General features: G+C 40.4%; 1 protein-coding gene across 1 annotated transcript in view; it reads right to left on the reverse strand.

Moving 5' to 3' along the window:
• TRIP12 (thyroid hormone receptor interactor 12) overlaps window positions 1-16,487 on the reverse strand; it is an 81,745-nt gene extending 65,258 nt beyond the window's left edge. Inside the window, exon 1 of the mRNA XM_059822794.1 lies at window positions 16,460-16,487. The gene's annotated coding sequence lies outside the window, so the exon portion shown is untranslated. The remainder of the gene's footprint in view (window positions 1-16,459) is intronic.
• Between the last annotated feature and the right edge of the window lie 736 nt (window positions 16,488-17,223).

Raw genomic sequence — 17,223 nt, forward strand, 5'->3', positions numbered from 1 at the left:
CCTGAGCCCTGCCAAGTTCCTAATGAACTTTTGCCAAGCTGTCTTAAACTACAGAGAAACCTAGTGAGCTCAGTGTCTAGTAAAACATGGCTTGGCCACCCAAAGTCTAACTTAACAAAAATGATCTCTGAAATCTTCTAGATAACTCAGGGGGGAGGTGGAAACAAAAGAGAACTTTAATTAGCCACCAGAATGAAGAAATTGAGAGACTAGATCTTACAAAAGTTACTGCTAGAAGAAGAAACACAAAAAGCAGTTGACACGTACACGCAGATTAGACAAGTGCACAGATAAACTCAAGATTACAGGTCTAAGGGCATTATGTAGATCTACCTTGAAAACAAGGTAAAGAGGGAGGAGACTGGGTCTTCATTTTGATAATATTCAGCTTGAAACAAGTTTACACACAGAAATGCCAAAAGTTGAGAAGCCTGTTCACTCATGCTAGCATGTCTTAAAGAGAAACACTTTAAAGTTTAAAAAAAAAATCTAAAAAATAATCTATGTTTCCAGGGAAAGGGGGGAGGAGAAGTACTCACCTATTATCTACTTAACTAGAATGGGTCTCAAGCTTTTGCATCTTCAAAATACCATTTAAAAGAAGTTTTGGGCAAATCAGGAGGATCTCAGTAGCTTTCTTTTTGTTTTTCTAATCACTGATATTTAGCACTGACTCAATCAGACGTCTGTTGAGGCTTCCTTTCCTAGACTGTCTTAAGCAGGCTATGCTATCCTCCTGAACAAAGACTTCTACCCAAATGCTACACAAAAAAAGGTTATAGGCCTAATGCATAGCAAGATTCCTATGCCACATGATACAATCTGGAAAATGGTTTAATTGTAGCTGTTGAGGAAGAAATCCAATTAAAACAGGTTAAGTTTCCGGCTTCCTCAGCACTGCATCTGCATATGGATCTTTAGCTATCACAAGGATGCTGCAACAACAAACAAAGGGATTAAAACACATTTAAGGTTTCTAAACTGGGTAGTGCTCAAAGCAATAGGTTTTGGACCTGTGTGCCACAGATGCATCTTCTCGACCAAAGAAAAACAATTTATACATTGACATTATACCTTGCAATGATGTAATTAAGAGCGAGCTCCAAATTACTGACATAGGCACAATTAAAGACATTTACCTTGTATGAAATCATGAACCAAACTACCAACCAAATATCTGTACAGAGAAACAGAAGAGTTCTGTGTAAAGCTGAACAAAAGGAAGTCACACCCAAAGAAACACCTGTTAAACACCAAGGATTAAGCTGTCTTTAAGCTGATCCTATCATTGATAGGATCAGGACTTTTCAGGGCTCAGAGCTATTCTTTCAAGGTAACTACACAGAAGAACATACAGTATTAGCTTCCACAACTGCATTTTAGGAAGGTTCCAACCTTTACAGTCATGGAAAAAGTTGTCAAAAGCCAAAGTACCAGGATTTATGAAGAACTGAACAACTTTATGGCACACTTCATTGATAAGACTGTCTACTCTACTCCCACATACGTACCTTTTCAGTACTTGACAAAACAAGTTTGTGGAAACAAGGTATTGTACATGAGGCTTACAGAGTATGGGAATGGCAAATGAGTGTCCCAAGAACCTGAATAGAGAGAGTTAAGATGCTGAACTTGAGCAAATCTAAGTATTAGAGCTCTTTCAAATGCTTTTCAGCAGGATGCCAGACTCAGTCTTAATTTTAAGCTAGACAAGAACTCACCACCACAAACTTTAATACAGACAAAAAAATCTACCACAAATTCCTCTCTTCCTTCCCATATGTGCCAATACCACCAGCCCTTTTTTTCTGCTTTACCTCACCGATGACTCTTACCTCCTCTCTCCCAGGCTACCCACACACTTTCCTTGCACAAGCAACAACTGTAACTATGCCCATATTTTATAGTTCAGTAGATTAACAAGTTGACACTAATAAGGTATTTTTCCTCAGGGTCATAGCACGGCCAAGTGTGCCAAAGCCTGAATTCCTTACAGATGGTTAGTCACTTCAGAGTTGGAAGAAAGGCTACTTACTTCCTGGCAAGGAGATGTTCCAACAGATGCTGCCTAAATCTGTTCAATGCTTTTTGTTACCTCCCAGCTAAACTACTGCTTTCTGATGTACTGAAAGGATTCACAGACTACCACTAATACAGAGCACGTATCAGAGGAACACAAAGTTTCTCCACAGCTCCAAGATACTTAAAAAAGAATAAGCAGAGCTGTAGGCTTTCTGTAGCTTGATCTTAGGACCAAAATTATTATTTAAGAACTAGATATTACAATAGTTGATTTGATAAGCCTTTGCTCTTGCGATTTGCTCTGTGACCCAATCAGAATACTCGGGAGTTGCCTCCTATATGGGTGACCTTTTATCCTACACTAATGCTCAACTATGCCTTACAAGCAAACCTATAACCTATCAACCCCAAGCAACACATTAATTCTGGTCTTGTCTAGGATTGGAAAAGAATATGGTGAGGAAGAGAGGAAAGACAGTGTTTGTTTTAAGTACTTTGCGTATACATCAAAGATAGAATACTTCGGAGCAAAAGCTATGCATCCATCTTGCTATGCTCCTGAAATAAATTTTTGCAAATATGAAAAAATCCCATACTGTTAAGATGACACTGAATTGGAAGCAAACTTCACTTAACAACTCTTATGCAATATTTCTTGTATTTTTGTTTGTTTTTTTAAATATCCATAAGACACTCATATAGCTTCAGTACTATTCTGCATGTTATACTTTTTACTATTTATTTTAAGCTATTTAATAAAATGCACTAGTAAGGGAGACAAGACAAATGAAAGTGTATTTAACTGGAGAGGGCAGCTTCATCCCAATGCAAGACAGAAAAACTCTTTACAACACTTGAGTAAAACACACACAGGGAATGGAGTGGCTTCAGGGAAAGATTAAAGAAAGAATATGAAGTAGATAGGCTTGTGAAAGAAGAAGGAAAACACCTGTAGGCCCAGAAGCGAGCACAATTTCTTCTTTCCCTTCCCTCTGCACAGTATCTTATCGTATCAAATGCAAAATTTAGGTATTTCATAAAGACTGCAGCCTCTCTTAATCCTACATCTGTTTTGCTAATCAAAGATACTCAGCTAGGAACATGTCCCCAACCCACATATGACTAACAAGCAATAAAGTGTTCTGGTAATCACAGTATCTTTACTACCTTTACTTCCCAACTTCAAGTCTTCGAAATAAATCTTTTCTCCCATCAATTATTTCCGAGCACCTCCAACTCCCATTAGCTACCAAAGACGCCAAATTAATTGTACTAACTTTGGGTTTTTCTTCTACACTTTTCAAACTTTATTTTTGTTTTCCTTGTATTTAAAGGCTCCCCTGGCAGAACAGTTTTGGGACACAGATACTGTGTACTGCAGTTTGAAATCAGCCTGATCTGTCCAACACAAACTTCTTCCACAGAACTGAAAGTTAAATAGCTTGAAAACATTGCTCACCAAACTTGCAGTGTCTATTAAGAAACAGTTTCAACTATTTCCTATTAAATGTCTATTTTGACTAATTAGAAAGTGGAGGATATAAAGCTTCTAACATCGAATTTTCAAATCAGCAGGCTAGTGTTGTAGTTTCAAATATCAAGCACAGCATATGCTATTAGCATATACTAATATGACAATATTTATTACACTGAACAGCTGCATGATAAGATTCTGAAAGTTTCAGGGGTGCTTTTTTATTTTCAAGAAAAACATTTCAGATGTGGTATAGCAGTGTGTGTTTATAATGGATACTTTTCAAATTAAAATGACAGCATAAGCCTTCTGTACATATTCAAGTATGACAGACATTATGAGCCAAACACACCTTTTTTATAACTCCATTAACTCTAAGCTTAATAGTGATTACACTTCCTTATACTCTTCATACAAGATTTAACTTACTACTTAAGTTACAGTACAGACTAAGGAGAGAAAACCTAAACAAGACAGTGTTTAGGGCATTAGAGCTATCAGTCTGCACCATGCAGTTTTTCAGCTGAACTCCACCATATCTTCCAAAGAGTACAACAGTACTGATGGAAGTTAAAAACCCAACTAGATTTCTCAGGAGACATCCTAGTGAGTGTGGTCATCTAAATAAATTAGAAAGGAAAGGTAGTTCCTCTAATCCAAAAATTAAGTGAAAGTATCGTCTACTTGGTAGAAGGTAGTTTCCAACTACTACATATATTTACCCAAAGTTCCCACCTTTGAATATGTCATTATTTCAAGCCCCTTCTCTTACACAAATACCTCAGAAGGTACAAGGATAGAGTACAGTTATTAGTTTCACTCTAATGTCTGTGCAGGTCATTTTCGTGTTACAATTCAACACGTCAAACTTCAGGAGTTGGTCAAAAATATAGACGATTGCATCTGTACAAGTTTATGTAGACAATTTAAAACCTGACACTGAACTATCACCAGTTGTCACCAGTAAAAGCTTTCGAATTCTGTGAAGGTACCTGAAATTAGACCAGCTTCTCCCCCACTCTTCCACCACAAACACTACTCCAGTCTAAGTAAGTATAAAGAACAAAGCAGCTTAGATGCCAGCCAGTCACAAATGTGCATTTTAAAATTCTTCCCACCTCAAAGCTGGGCCACCAACCTTCCAAATGACACAGTAAACACACACCAAGAATAGATGCAACTCTAGTTTGTTGCCATAACCTGGAATACTATTAAGTAGTAACAAGCTACCTTGATTTTGAACTACCTTGACTTAACTAAACTTAGGCATTTAAATCACTGTATTCTACTATAGGTTGAGTTTCTGCTTCTAGCTGCCAGAGAGCTGGACTTGCAGTAGTCACTTTCTGCTTTTGATACTGTCAACAGAAAGACCAAAAACTTTTCAACAAGTTAGATAATACACATAAGCAAAGACAGGGGCTTACAAGCCCCAGTTCTCACACAAGCTACCTGGGAATCGGAGGAAATACAGTAGTTTGCATCTTCTCTACTTGTCACACTCCATGATCTCAGAGCACCATTTATAAATCAATGGGTACAAAACTCTGGGTCCTTCAATTCCTTGCCTCAGCTGTTCAAAGCTTAAGCATGCCGGGTTAACATCTTTAGAACACCTTCCCTTAAGGGAACTATGCATAAAGATCTGTGTGGGACAACTAGCTTCCATGGTATAGCTATAACATTTATGACAATACAGCTAGAGTCAGTGGTATAAAAACCGAACGCTCATACTTTTGTGCTTTGTTTTTTCTCCTCCTGTTAGCCTTTACCTGGCAACTAGATATTTTAGGCTAGAAGTCAGGAATTTGAAGTACTCCAATCAAAATTGATCCAAAAAACACAGTAAGGAAGAATTGTCCCTTTGCTTTAAAAAAACAAACAAAAAAACCACCCTACTATTTAAAAAAGAGACAGTATTTCCCACAATAGGCCCTCTCCTTTCCTGAGAAACTAAGGTTTAAGACTGGTTCTTTCAAATAATTTTCAAAGGACAGCCTACCTTCCTTCACTAGGTCAGTAGTGCCATGAAATTGTGTTTGTTTACTCTATGAACATATGTAGACAGACATTCTCACTGAACAAGCATTTAGCAAAAGAGTACAAGCACTCTTGATGAGGACTATTAAACTACAGCTTTCCACCCCTGTCAGTTTCAAAGCTGTGTTACAGCAAGCACACTACAGCAAGAGTATTTTTGTCTAAAGTACTTCCATTTTTTAGACATAGCTGGACTTAAAATATTCACAGCTACATGAATGTGCAGTCGGAGGCCCAGTGTTGAGAAAAACAGTTGGAAATGACAGTTTCTGTAAGCTATGGTGCTTAAACATTTGCAACACTTGAAGGCAGGCAATAATCTTAAACTTGTGATGGAATTAAATCTTGAAACCCTAATTTGGTAATGACAGGACATCAGTAGATTCCTCAAGTGAAAGATCTTTTGACAGCAGAACTCAGCACACTTACTACTATTTTCAGGCTTATAGAGGAGAGATCATTCATTATCTTATTTCTGTTTTGTTAAACCCAAGACTATTTAAACAACCAATTGCTGCTAAGTAGCATCCAAATAGAATACACCACTCTGAGTTTAGCAGAAAGTGTTTCTAATCATGAACAGACTATTACCCATAGAAGGAAACTATGAAATAAGATGAAAGCTTTATTATTGTTACAGCCCTGCTTATTTCAACGTAACTACTCAGGTGATATGGTTATCTAAAACCTGTTCCCTCAAAACTCAATTTTTTTCAAAAACTATCAAAGCTTACAAGTTCCCTCTCCTCCTTCCCTTCCCCAAAATAGTAAGCATGTGTCAAAAATATGGAACAGTAGATTATACTAATGAGACACTTGCAATGCTATGAAGTACAATAATACCAAGCAGCATAGAGATCCTATACCTCAGTACTAAAACCGAGAAGTTTTGCTATAAGCCAAGCCCTTGTCAGCTGACATAACGTATTAGTGACTACATGTTCCAGTTACTCACAGAGTGATACTGGAGGGGAATGGGGGGAGGAGTGGAAGAGGAACCAATGGTTAGGTATATATACCATTACAGAGAATTCTCCATTCATTACTGAGAATTCTCCGGTGCTTTTGTACAAGTATTTATCTGGAATACTCTATCCTGTTACAGTTGGCCTTGGTCAAGAGACATGAATTCCAGTTGAAAGAACAGAAAAGCGCTCTTACAGGAAGTGACTAATAAAGCCTGTGTTATTTAGCCTGGCAACAAGAAGGTTATAAAGGCTTTCTGTAAGTGCCACGGGTAAAACACCAAGAGAAGAAAATTACTTAAAATGAGAAGATAGCATTGATACAGTTAGCAGGCAAAACAGTTATGAGAAACTTTCAGGCTAGAAATTAGATGACCTTAAAATTCAAGAAACAACATGCTGAAATAATCTCCCAGGAGGACTGAAGGATTAAAAAAAGCAAGTATGAAAACAAAACCAACGCATGAACTCAGCTGCTTTTTAGACGGTTGCAAGTTAGAGATTTAAGTGATGTACCAACAATATTAACATATTACACTTTTGACATTATGAGGTCTTTTACTAAGCTTATTCCTTGATAGTAGTACCTCACTGTCCTTACAGACAACTGACAATACCAAGTTCTGCTGTTCTACCAGGCCAACCAATAGACAGACGAGATGCTCGTGTTGCTCAGTCCTGAGACACTCAGGTACAAAACATACTTTAAAGGCTCAGTTCCTAGAAAAGGCTAGTACCCCCACTCTGGTCCTTTTGCTAAGGAAGTAACTGGAACACCATTCTTGTTATCATAACACCCATTGTTTCTCAGAAGGTAAAGTTAGAGAAGACACTGCAAGGAAGCAAACCTGTATTATCTGCCGTTTGTAAAGCTTTTCTTGTCCTGTCCCATAGCACCTACCACTGCAGATCTGTTGTGACTAAGGGAAGAAAACTTGTCCCCACACCTTCTGCTGGGAAGGAGGGGTGGAGGCAGAAGATAGCTCTCTACAAAGCAAGTTACTGCAGTAAGCAGTAAGTTTAGGATTTAAAAATAAAAAACCACAAACCATACACCACACTTTTGGATAGGTTTATTCTATGCAGAGGTTGTTTATCCAGCTTGATCCTCCTATTGCTGTGTCACTCTCTGCCCATATGTTCACGTTTGATATCTCCCAAATGTGAGTGTGCGGGGGGGTGTGGTGGAATATGCCAGAGTCGATACATTCAGAGAACCAAACCAGCTACTTGATTTTTTGGAAAGAATTCCATGTATAACTAGCAGACAAAAAACACAGGAACGCTATGAAAGTGTAATAAGAGATTTTGTAATTGAGTTATTACCAGCATACAAGACAACTGATATTTCAGAATGGGTTACAGAACAGAAAAGGCAAAATGCTAATTTAACTCTGTTAGATCAATTAACAATATCAACTGCTATCTAGTTTTGATTTGCCATCTTACTGAGCTGACTTTCTAAATAGCCTGACATAATTTTGTTGAAGGAAAACAATATTGCAAATCCAAAAATCTATAAGGAATAAACCATTTCTTAGTCAAAGGGAACAGCTTTTAGATGAAAATACATTAAGCAATTCTGCTATGCACAGCAACCTACTTGGCTTACTTCTGATTTAAGTTTTTAAAATGCCCCCACACCACTAAAACAAGGTTAAAATTAATTGCATTAATAGCAGTAATTTCAAGTGGCTGTGAAACTGCAACAACAAAACAGAGATCACAAACAGAAGCAATACTAGTTCAGAACAGCCAGACTGCTGAGAACAAGTCAAGGGAGTTGACAGAGTGGTTCTGGTGACACTACAGGTGTTGCCAGCAGGAGCATAGTTAGAATTTAAGTGCAAGATCTCAATCTGCTAGAAACTCAGGCTTCATCTGAGCAAAATACATGACGTAAAGAGTTTTGAAAAATAAATGATAGAAGTACATTGTTTATCCATTGACTTAAGTTACCTAACAGGAATCTATTTTATTTAAAACTATAAGAATAGTTTTAGCAGCTTTTGGTTAAGTGTGACAGAAGAAAAAGCCTGATGCACCCAGGGAATATACTTAACTCCAGACAACCTCTGGAAGCAAGAAAATATAGCAATAAGTGTGTTCGTTGCATGGTATTTTTAAAGTGACAGATTGAGATGACTTTGCTTGTCACTTCAGTGGAGTCTCATAGGCAACTTCACATTTATTTTAAGTGTGCTCTCAAAAATTAATTCGTTACGACATTTGTATTTAGCTCAAGTTTCCAAATATATAGTTCTCAGGTTCTAGCTTACTTGAGTTCATCCGCACACAGCACAGTTAAATCAGAACCTTCAATGCCCATTCTGTTCCAACTGCAGTTTGGTTTCAACAGTATGTCAAGAACCCCCAAACTATTAAAAAAAGAAGAAAATTCCCATCCTTACTACTGCGACCATAGCACTCAAGTACTTAAACATTAATGAAAGGCATTTAAGCAGCATTGTTCCTTCATATACTGAATTCCACAAAATTCATCTTTCCTCTTCACAGTTAACCTGTGAAGGGAGCTGTTTCCACTCTCTCCATAGAGTATTTAAATTTGCAGATTGAGGTGTGCAACGGCACTTCTCTTAACAATGCGTCTTCCAATTCTAGTTACAAAGTGCTTATGAAAGTTTTGAGCTGGAATCCTGTTGTCAAGAGTCTAGTATAATACATGGCTGTGTTCAGTTGCAAGTCTGCAAATACTTGAGGTAAATGAGAAATAAGGAGTATGCAGCAGAACTATATCAACTTAAAAGTTGTCATACAATAAATTTGAAGAAAGCATATTTGCTATCTTATTTTTGGAAAAAAAAATATTTGTTCTTCTGCCAAGCTTTTTGCAACTAAGTAAAGGAATGAAACTAACTTCTTTAATTCATAATCTTACAGTATAATGCAGGTCTTCATTTTTATTACCAGTGTTTTATTGTAGAAAGCTATCTGCTAAATAAATCAGGCAAAATGCTACCAGAGTAGGATATGGCAACACACATTGTCATTACATAAACATGAAAAACATTGTGGAATAGACTGTAGCAGGTTTTTAAAGCACAACTTTTAACACTTGGACTCCTGGCTTAAAGTTTGCTGAAGTCATGCAGCTTCCATCACTTTCTTTAAATGACATACAGTTGAAATGGTGTTTTCTCCAGACTCATTAACTTCAAATCAAGTTGCATTTTTATGTACACCAACGGTATTCCTGCCCCTTCCATTACTTGAATCCATTTATTTTTATTACTGGTGTTACTTAAAGATCTGAAACCTAGCTACCTAACTGTGCAGCTTCTTCGCCGGTGCTATTCACTCAGGCTTATTCACACAGACTATGACTATCTGCACGCTCTTGTTCGTGACTTCCCACCTTCCCATCACCCCTTTACGATGGATGAGTTCATCAAGGTATTATACCTGAAACAACTGCAAAAGTCAAAATAAGTGAAATTTTAAGGAGAAATTACAGTTCCCAGTCAGTAACTTGAGTATAATGGAGTATAGCCTCAAAATAAAGAGGAAGAGAACATTCACTCTCTAAGGAAGGAAGAGCTACAAGTTTGTATTCAGCATACAGCCTATCAATATGCACCTTCAGTTACTGTTTTCATTAGTTCTCTTTAAATGCATAGCCACATCGCACCTGTGATCAGAAGGTTCAGTTACACTGCACACACCTTCCAGGAAGGGACACTCTCTACACTGAATAAGCTAATTACATAAGGGGGTTGACATTAGAAGACACAGAACATTATTAACACGGATAAGATGCCATCTTCTAGCCCTGATGTTAACCACATCTTACAATATTATCTTGTCCAAAAATAGACATCTACCACAGATTCATATTCCACAAAGATATATGATGTAAAGGCAGCTTCTCCTCACTAACTCCAGGAGTTAAAGTAAGCATCTAATCATTGTACCAGAATCAAGGACATTTAACACAAGTCCCTCCATTGTTTGGGAGAGGGAGTGTGTGTGTTTTTCTTTCTCCCTCTCTTTGGGGTGGGGGATGTTGAAGTCCACCATCACTAGGGTTAGTATGCATTGTTTACATCTTTTTTTTTGTGCCTCAACTCATTTACACTGCTTCTAAAAAAATTTGTATTTTCAACTTAGAAGATACTACATAAAAGTGTATTTTTGATTTTCACATTTATTTACCTGTACTTCTACTTTTACCTCTAAGCAGTCTTGGACTAAGAGAGGAGGTACGGAATAGACTTCAAGCACATAAAAGCCCACAGTACAGAGAGAAGATCCTTTCCCCTACCCAGAGTGGATAAGACAAACCATAACAAGCTTATAGCAAGGCAAATAAGACAGAAGGTAGACATGGAGAAAGATGAGGAAGAACAAAACAGCACACATGCTTTCTAAAAGCAAAAATATCATAAGAGTAGATCTGGTTACCTTGGAGCATAAGTATGTACTAGATGACCTATGAAGGTTTGTCCCAGGCCTATTTTTCCTAATCTTTTTACCTTTAGGAACTATCCCTAAAAGTCTAAGTAAAAATACTTCATTACAGCCACTGCTCTGCATTAATAACAATTTATACTAACCATGCTTTAAACACACAACAGTAGTCAGCCACAAATCTGAAGGAGATGCACATTGCTGATACTGAGTCTAATACCCATCTCATGACTAGACAGCCTTCTGAAAGTTTGACACCTTTGTCCCCAAATAACACATGTACATCCAAAAATAAAGAACATGTATATATTCTTTCATTTCTACCTTTACAAAAGTCTAGCATAAAGAAGGGCAACTATTTGCTAAGTTTACTTACGTGGATGTTATGCAATAAAACAAGGGTTGTCAGTAACAAGTTACTCTGAAAGCAGACTAAACACGAAATATACCCTGCCTTTCAGATCTTAAAAGCAGCCTTCTTGTTCAGGAAGTACCAGGGACCTCAGCTTCCATTTTGAAGTACCAAATTGCTCCCTACAACTCAAGGTTTACATTCCAGGATATGACTCAGACCCTTTCATACCTTTTAAGAAGGTCAAGTCTTTGCAGTTCAGCATGTGCATTTTATTGTGGACACCATCACAAAGCAGACCAATCCGTTCAGAAAACATGGAGAAACTGATTTCCCCCTGCTCAATAAGACAGCATTGTACTGCTACACATTATAGAATCCTTCCCGTTTCCTCTCCACACATACCTTTGTAGATTTGTTGTTGGTTTTTTTCATTTCTTATCACTCAAGAAGATGGAACTATTTTATCAGCGAAGTGATCAATGAAAAACTATTTATTCAAGAGTAGATAACGTCAAGTGGTGAGCAGGGCCAAGCGACCTCCAGAGGTCCTTTCCAAACTGGCTTAGTCTATGATTCATGACAAGAGAGGCTTTTTTGGAGCAACTGAAGACAACTATGGCTTGAACACCATTGCTAGCACTTCTCACACATCTTCAATATTGAAGTCCAGTATTAGATCACTGCGATTAACTTTGTTGATGCACACCTGATTTTTCAGTTTTTCCTATGTAGAAGTCTTCACTTCAAAAGTTGACTATCTATTGCTCTTATACATGGCAGTTTTCTACCATATTTGTACTGACTATGTTCATGAGTCAAGTAAGACTGGCAACAGTCAGTACATTGCAAGACAAGCCTTATTATAGACAGTGAGAGTAAACAGATTGGTTATGTGCGCTCGAACCCTGGCTGCCAGACAGAATTAAAGGAGAATATGACTGCACATTTACATAGCTAGATTTTAACAACTTTATGAGAAAAATTTTATCGCATGGCAGAATTAGGAGAACAACTGCTCTTCAAAACTAACCTTTGCACTAAAGTAACCATCACTGGTATCTGAAAGCATGCAGTGGAGAAGCCAGCTGACTTAGTGCTGTCTTTCACACTGACTGTACGCTTGCTATCATGTGTAGCTAAAAATTTTCTATTTACAGATGATTGCTGAATTCATGTTTTAAAGTTAATAATTTTGTTAAAAAAGACATCCTGAAACAAGCAGCTACATACAAGCATTTTGCAATACTTGATCACCAGTAAGAAGTCCGAAAATAGTTTTGCTCCTTGAGAAACACATTATTTCACGTAAATTGAAAAAAATATCAGGAGGGAAAAAAGAAAGCGTTAATGTGACTGTTTTGCAGTTACCAATCTCATGTCCCAAATTAAAACTTAGCTATGAAAATGCTCAGCAACAAGTTGGTTCATATACTGCCATAAATCTGCTATGATACTGTATATAGATTAAAGTATTAATAGCAAATTCAAAGTAAGTATTACTTCTTCAGAAAAATAAACTCACTGACCCAAAGTAATCAGTTACCCTACCAAAAAATTCAGATGTACTACTGCCTTCAGAGTCAGTACTGAATGGGGCAGTGACAGCTAGAGGAAAAGTTTCCACTATTAAGAATGTCATAGAGTCCACGAAGTGTTTTATAGGGAGTGTTATGAACCTCACAGGTGATGAACAGGACACAGATCATCCAACAAGCCAATGGGAGATCCCAGAAACATTCCAGGTTAAGTTTTGGCAATGTGATAGTACACCATGTCATATGACTTTGGGATTTGATTATACTTCGTCACAGTAATTTAGTCTCAGTATGACAGAAGACAGACCCATGATCAGAAGTATTCTACATGATGCTTACTGATTAGCTTATTAGAAAATATAGCATGGCCTATAAATATAAGATTAACACAAGATAGTTCTGAGATTCACTTACACTGCAAATTAAATACAAACATGTAGGTTAGTCAAACAATAACTTTCCTACTCACGCTTCGGCTTCATTGCCTAGAAACAAAAGGAATTTAGTCAGGTTACCTTCCTGGATTGTCTCAAAGTAAATAACTGTACTTATCAGTGCTGTAAGGACCCACACAACAATTCGTCACGGCTTTGTTCATGACATTTAAGTCAACTGTATTACGTTTTTGCTAAACTGCTGCAGACAGACTACAGTGTCTTTGTTGCTTATAGCTTTGGGCCTCAAATTTAGGAATGATTTTATAAGAAGTTTTCATTACAATTTTTTTTCTATAATATTTGCATTCTGGATTTGAAGACAAACAGTCAAAGTGCAATATAAAAATGAAAATAAAAAAATGAACTTGTGAATGATTCCTGATTGAAAATTACAGTTCTGATTATTCATTTATGGGGAAGATACAGGTTGTTTCTCTAATGGTCACTTTGGCCTGAATAACTTTTGCAAGACATCAAAAGACTCCATTTTCCTAAGCCTCTTACTCAACAGGTCGGCACTCCTGCTGAAGTAGATCTGCTATATTACTAAGTAGTAATGCCACACTGTGGATGACCTACAATTTTTCTACTAACAGCTAAGACCTGTTTAGGCTCCTACCTATGGAGCCATCTGGAGACTGAAGAACATTCAGACTTAAAGTTGTCAGTTCAAGCTTACTACTCCCAATTTTTTCAAAGAAACCCTAGAAGTGGGGAAAAAAAATAATCAGATTACCTATATTTCTACCACAACAGGATACACCAAACAATAAAAACTAAAAATACCCTTCCATTTTAAGATCAAAACCAGTGTATATAACAGAACTGAGCCATTCACAATCAGCTACATTTTACAAGTATAGAAACTATTACAAGTTAAAAACCATGTAAGTTTCTGAAAACTATTAGTTACAGTTTTTACTCACCAGAACACTGCTTTTAAACTGCTTAGTTCAAATATAACATTAATTGTTAAAATATTACCTGCAAAAGCTGAAATACTAATATTTTCATAAATACATTTAATTCCTATCAATATTTACTGAATAGGCTACCAAACAATAGAAAGATATACAGTTATTTTTCAAGTACTGTTTTCATGTTCATTACACATTTTTATATACATAATATACATATGTTTTAAAACTTTTAGCATATTGAAAACTTTAAAACCTCACAAATCTATTTGAGCATAAATCAAATACCAAAAAACACCCCTGTACAATCAGAAGTCTAGTCTTGGGGGTGGGAGGGAAGAGAGAGAACAGGAAAGAAAAGAATGTACCAGAGATAAACAGAAGTAATCACAGCAATGCTTGCTAGCTTTTAAAGTCTTACAAAGAAAGTATATCCACAGTGACAGTTCCCTTAAGAAAAATTTAAATTAATTTTACAAGCTTAAGTCATTAGAATTCCTCTTCTTTCCCATTATGAAGGATGTACTTCATACTTGTCAGGTGGTAACTACTCAGCTCTTCTTTCTGACAGTCTTTAAAGCACCAGGAAGCTCAATATTCATAACACACAAAATACATAAACCATGGAAGTTATCCTGTTTGAGTAAAGTTTTGCGTTATGGTGTTAGAACCTCTGGATCAGTATCATTTCTTCTGAACAACACAGAAAGGGAAAAAAAACCTAAACACTCTTTTGGGAAAAAAAATATTTCAAATTAAAATTATTATTGGATTGCTACACATAATAAAACCACCCTCAAAACAAACTGCACACATTCTAAAAATGTTCTCAAGTTGCATGCCAGACTTACAGAATAAATTTAGGCCAGTACCAAGCACTCATTTCTTCCCCATGTGTAAATGCGACACAATCAGGCCTCACATGCAGGCCTCTCTCTCCAATACAGGCAGGACCTTTGTTCGATACGTCGATGTTTTTCCCCCAAAGCCCTTGACATAACTTTCCATTCTTTCCCCTATTATTTTCCGGTTCACAGTCTAGACTTTCGGACTCCCGTTCCGTGAAAACCCCTGGCTGTCGAGAAAGCCCGTGCACTAGGAAGGGGGGGGACGGGGGAACAATAAAAAAGTTGAACAGCAGGAAGACGGGCCTACAGGTCTGGCGAAAGCCCCGGTATCGGTTTGTTTCCCAGCCCCAGATAACCAGAGCAGTAACCAGGAGGCGGCTGGCGTCAGTGCCACCAGCACCTCAAAACTTCTCCCGCTCCCCAGCCCCCCCAGCCCGCCGGGGAAGGGAAGGAGGAAGAGCCAGGCAGGAAAGGCAGAACCCAGCGTTTGATCAGCCTCCAAGTACGACGCATTATGCAAGCAAAAGCGAGGACCAGGCAACTTGCTTCTTGACTGAAAGCAAGAAAAACATCAGCTCTAAAACATTAACTGCGAAAAGAACCCCTCTTGTGGGGAGCCAGCACTGTAACTCCGACCCTACAGGCGCCTCCATTCTCTTCCCACCTTCTTCCTCCACCCCCCAAAAGCTTGTGAAATATGGACGTCGGCCGATTATTTAGCATTTTTATCGAGCCGGGCGGGGGGGGGAGAGGAGTTGCTATTTTTTCCTTTAAGATACTCGATAGCTCCTTCAGAAAAAAAAAGAAGAAAAAAGAAAAAAAAAGGAAAGAAAGAGCGAGCCATGAGGGAAAAGGGGGCCAACCGAAGTGGGGGAGGGAGGAAGAAGACGGGGAAGGGCATACAAATCGGTACGGCAGTGTCAACACTGACACTGCCCTTTTGTATCAGCAGCTACCCAGGGCCCGGAGAGGGGAGGCCGCGCTCCCCCCCGCCCCCCCGCCGCGCAGCCCGGGCGAGGCGAGGCGGCGGGCAGCAGCCCTGCCCGGTACCGGGGCGAGAGTGGATGTCCCCAGAGAGAGCTCCGATGACTGCCTGGCCATTTTGTCAGCTCCGTTTCCACCCCTTCCCTCCTCAGCGAGGGTCCCGTCCCCTCCCCTCGCCCCATTACACACCTCCGAGCCCCCACACACACACTCTCTCACCAGCGCGGCGTCATGTCGGCCCCGTCTATTCCCCCCCCCAACCGCCATCCGCAACAATGCTCCGGGATGGCGCTGCTCCCCTCCCCCTGCCCCAGGCCGCCAGGAAGGGCAGCTCGGCTAATGCCGGGGATGACACAACAGGCCCGGCCGCCCGGCCCAGAGGCTGCCGAGGGGGCCCAGCGCCACGGCACCCCGCGCCCGCCTCCCCCTGAAAGAGCGGAGGGGCCCCAGGTACCTAGTTTGTCCCGATGCGGCCTCCACAGACACTCCGTGCCTCCCCTCCTCCCGGCAGCAGCCGCCTCTCTTCCCTTCAATTATCAGCTGAAGCCGCAGCACCAACGAACAGCGCCTCGTCCGCCGCCTCCGCCGCCGAACCCCTTCCAGCGGCGCGAGGAGGAGGCTGGGGGACTACTTTCTCCCGGCGCCGGGGCCCCGCCGGGGCCTGCGCGCCCCCTGGACCGACGGGCGGCCCCTGCCCCGGCTGCCGCCCCCCTCGCAGCCCCCGCTGCGGCCGTGTGCGCACCCCGCTCCCTGCGCTCGGCGGGGTCGGCGTTCGGCAGTCAGTATCCCTCCGCCGGGGTCGTCACCCCTGGGTCCGCGCGAGCGTCTCCCCTCGGGTGCGGGAGGGGGGCGCGGGAGGGGGTGGAGCCGGCGGAGCGGCGGGGCTCTGCCGGCGGCGGGGGCAAAGACCCTGCCCGGCCACCGCGTTACTACCGGCCCTGCTCCTTTAAGAGGGGGCTGGGCTCGCGGTGACCCCGCGTGATGTCCGCCTCTTCCTGGTTGCCATAGACACCGCCTGCCAGCGTCCCATAATGGCGTCGCTGCTGCGGGAGGAGGTGTTCGAGTCGCGCGGGCAGGCCCCGGCCCCCGGCAAGGACTTCTGCCAGCCCCTCGTCACCCCGCAGGAGGTGGGTGCCGGGCTGCCCGCGGGCGGGGAGCGGCGGCTGCCCCGCCGATCTCTTCCCCTCACGCCGTGGTCGCCGCTCCTTCCTCCGCCTG

The sequence above is a fragment of the Gavia stellata genome, chromosome 11 (assembly GCF_030936135.1).
Source record: "Gavia stellata isolate bGavSte3 chromosome 11, bGavSte3.hap2, whole genome shotgun sequence".
NCBI classification, from domain to species: domain Eukaryota; kingdom Metazoa; phylum Chordata; class Aves; order Gaviiformes; family Gaviidae; genus Gavia; species Gavia stellata.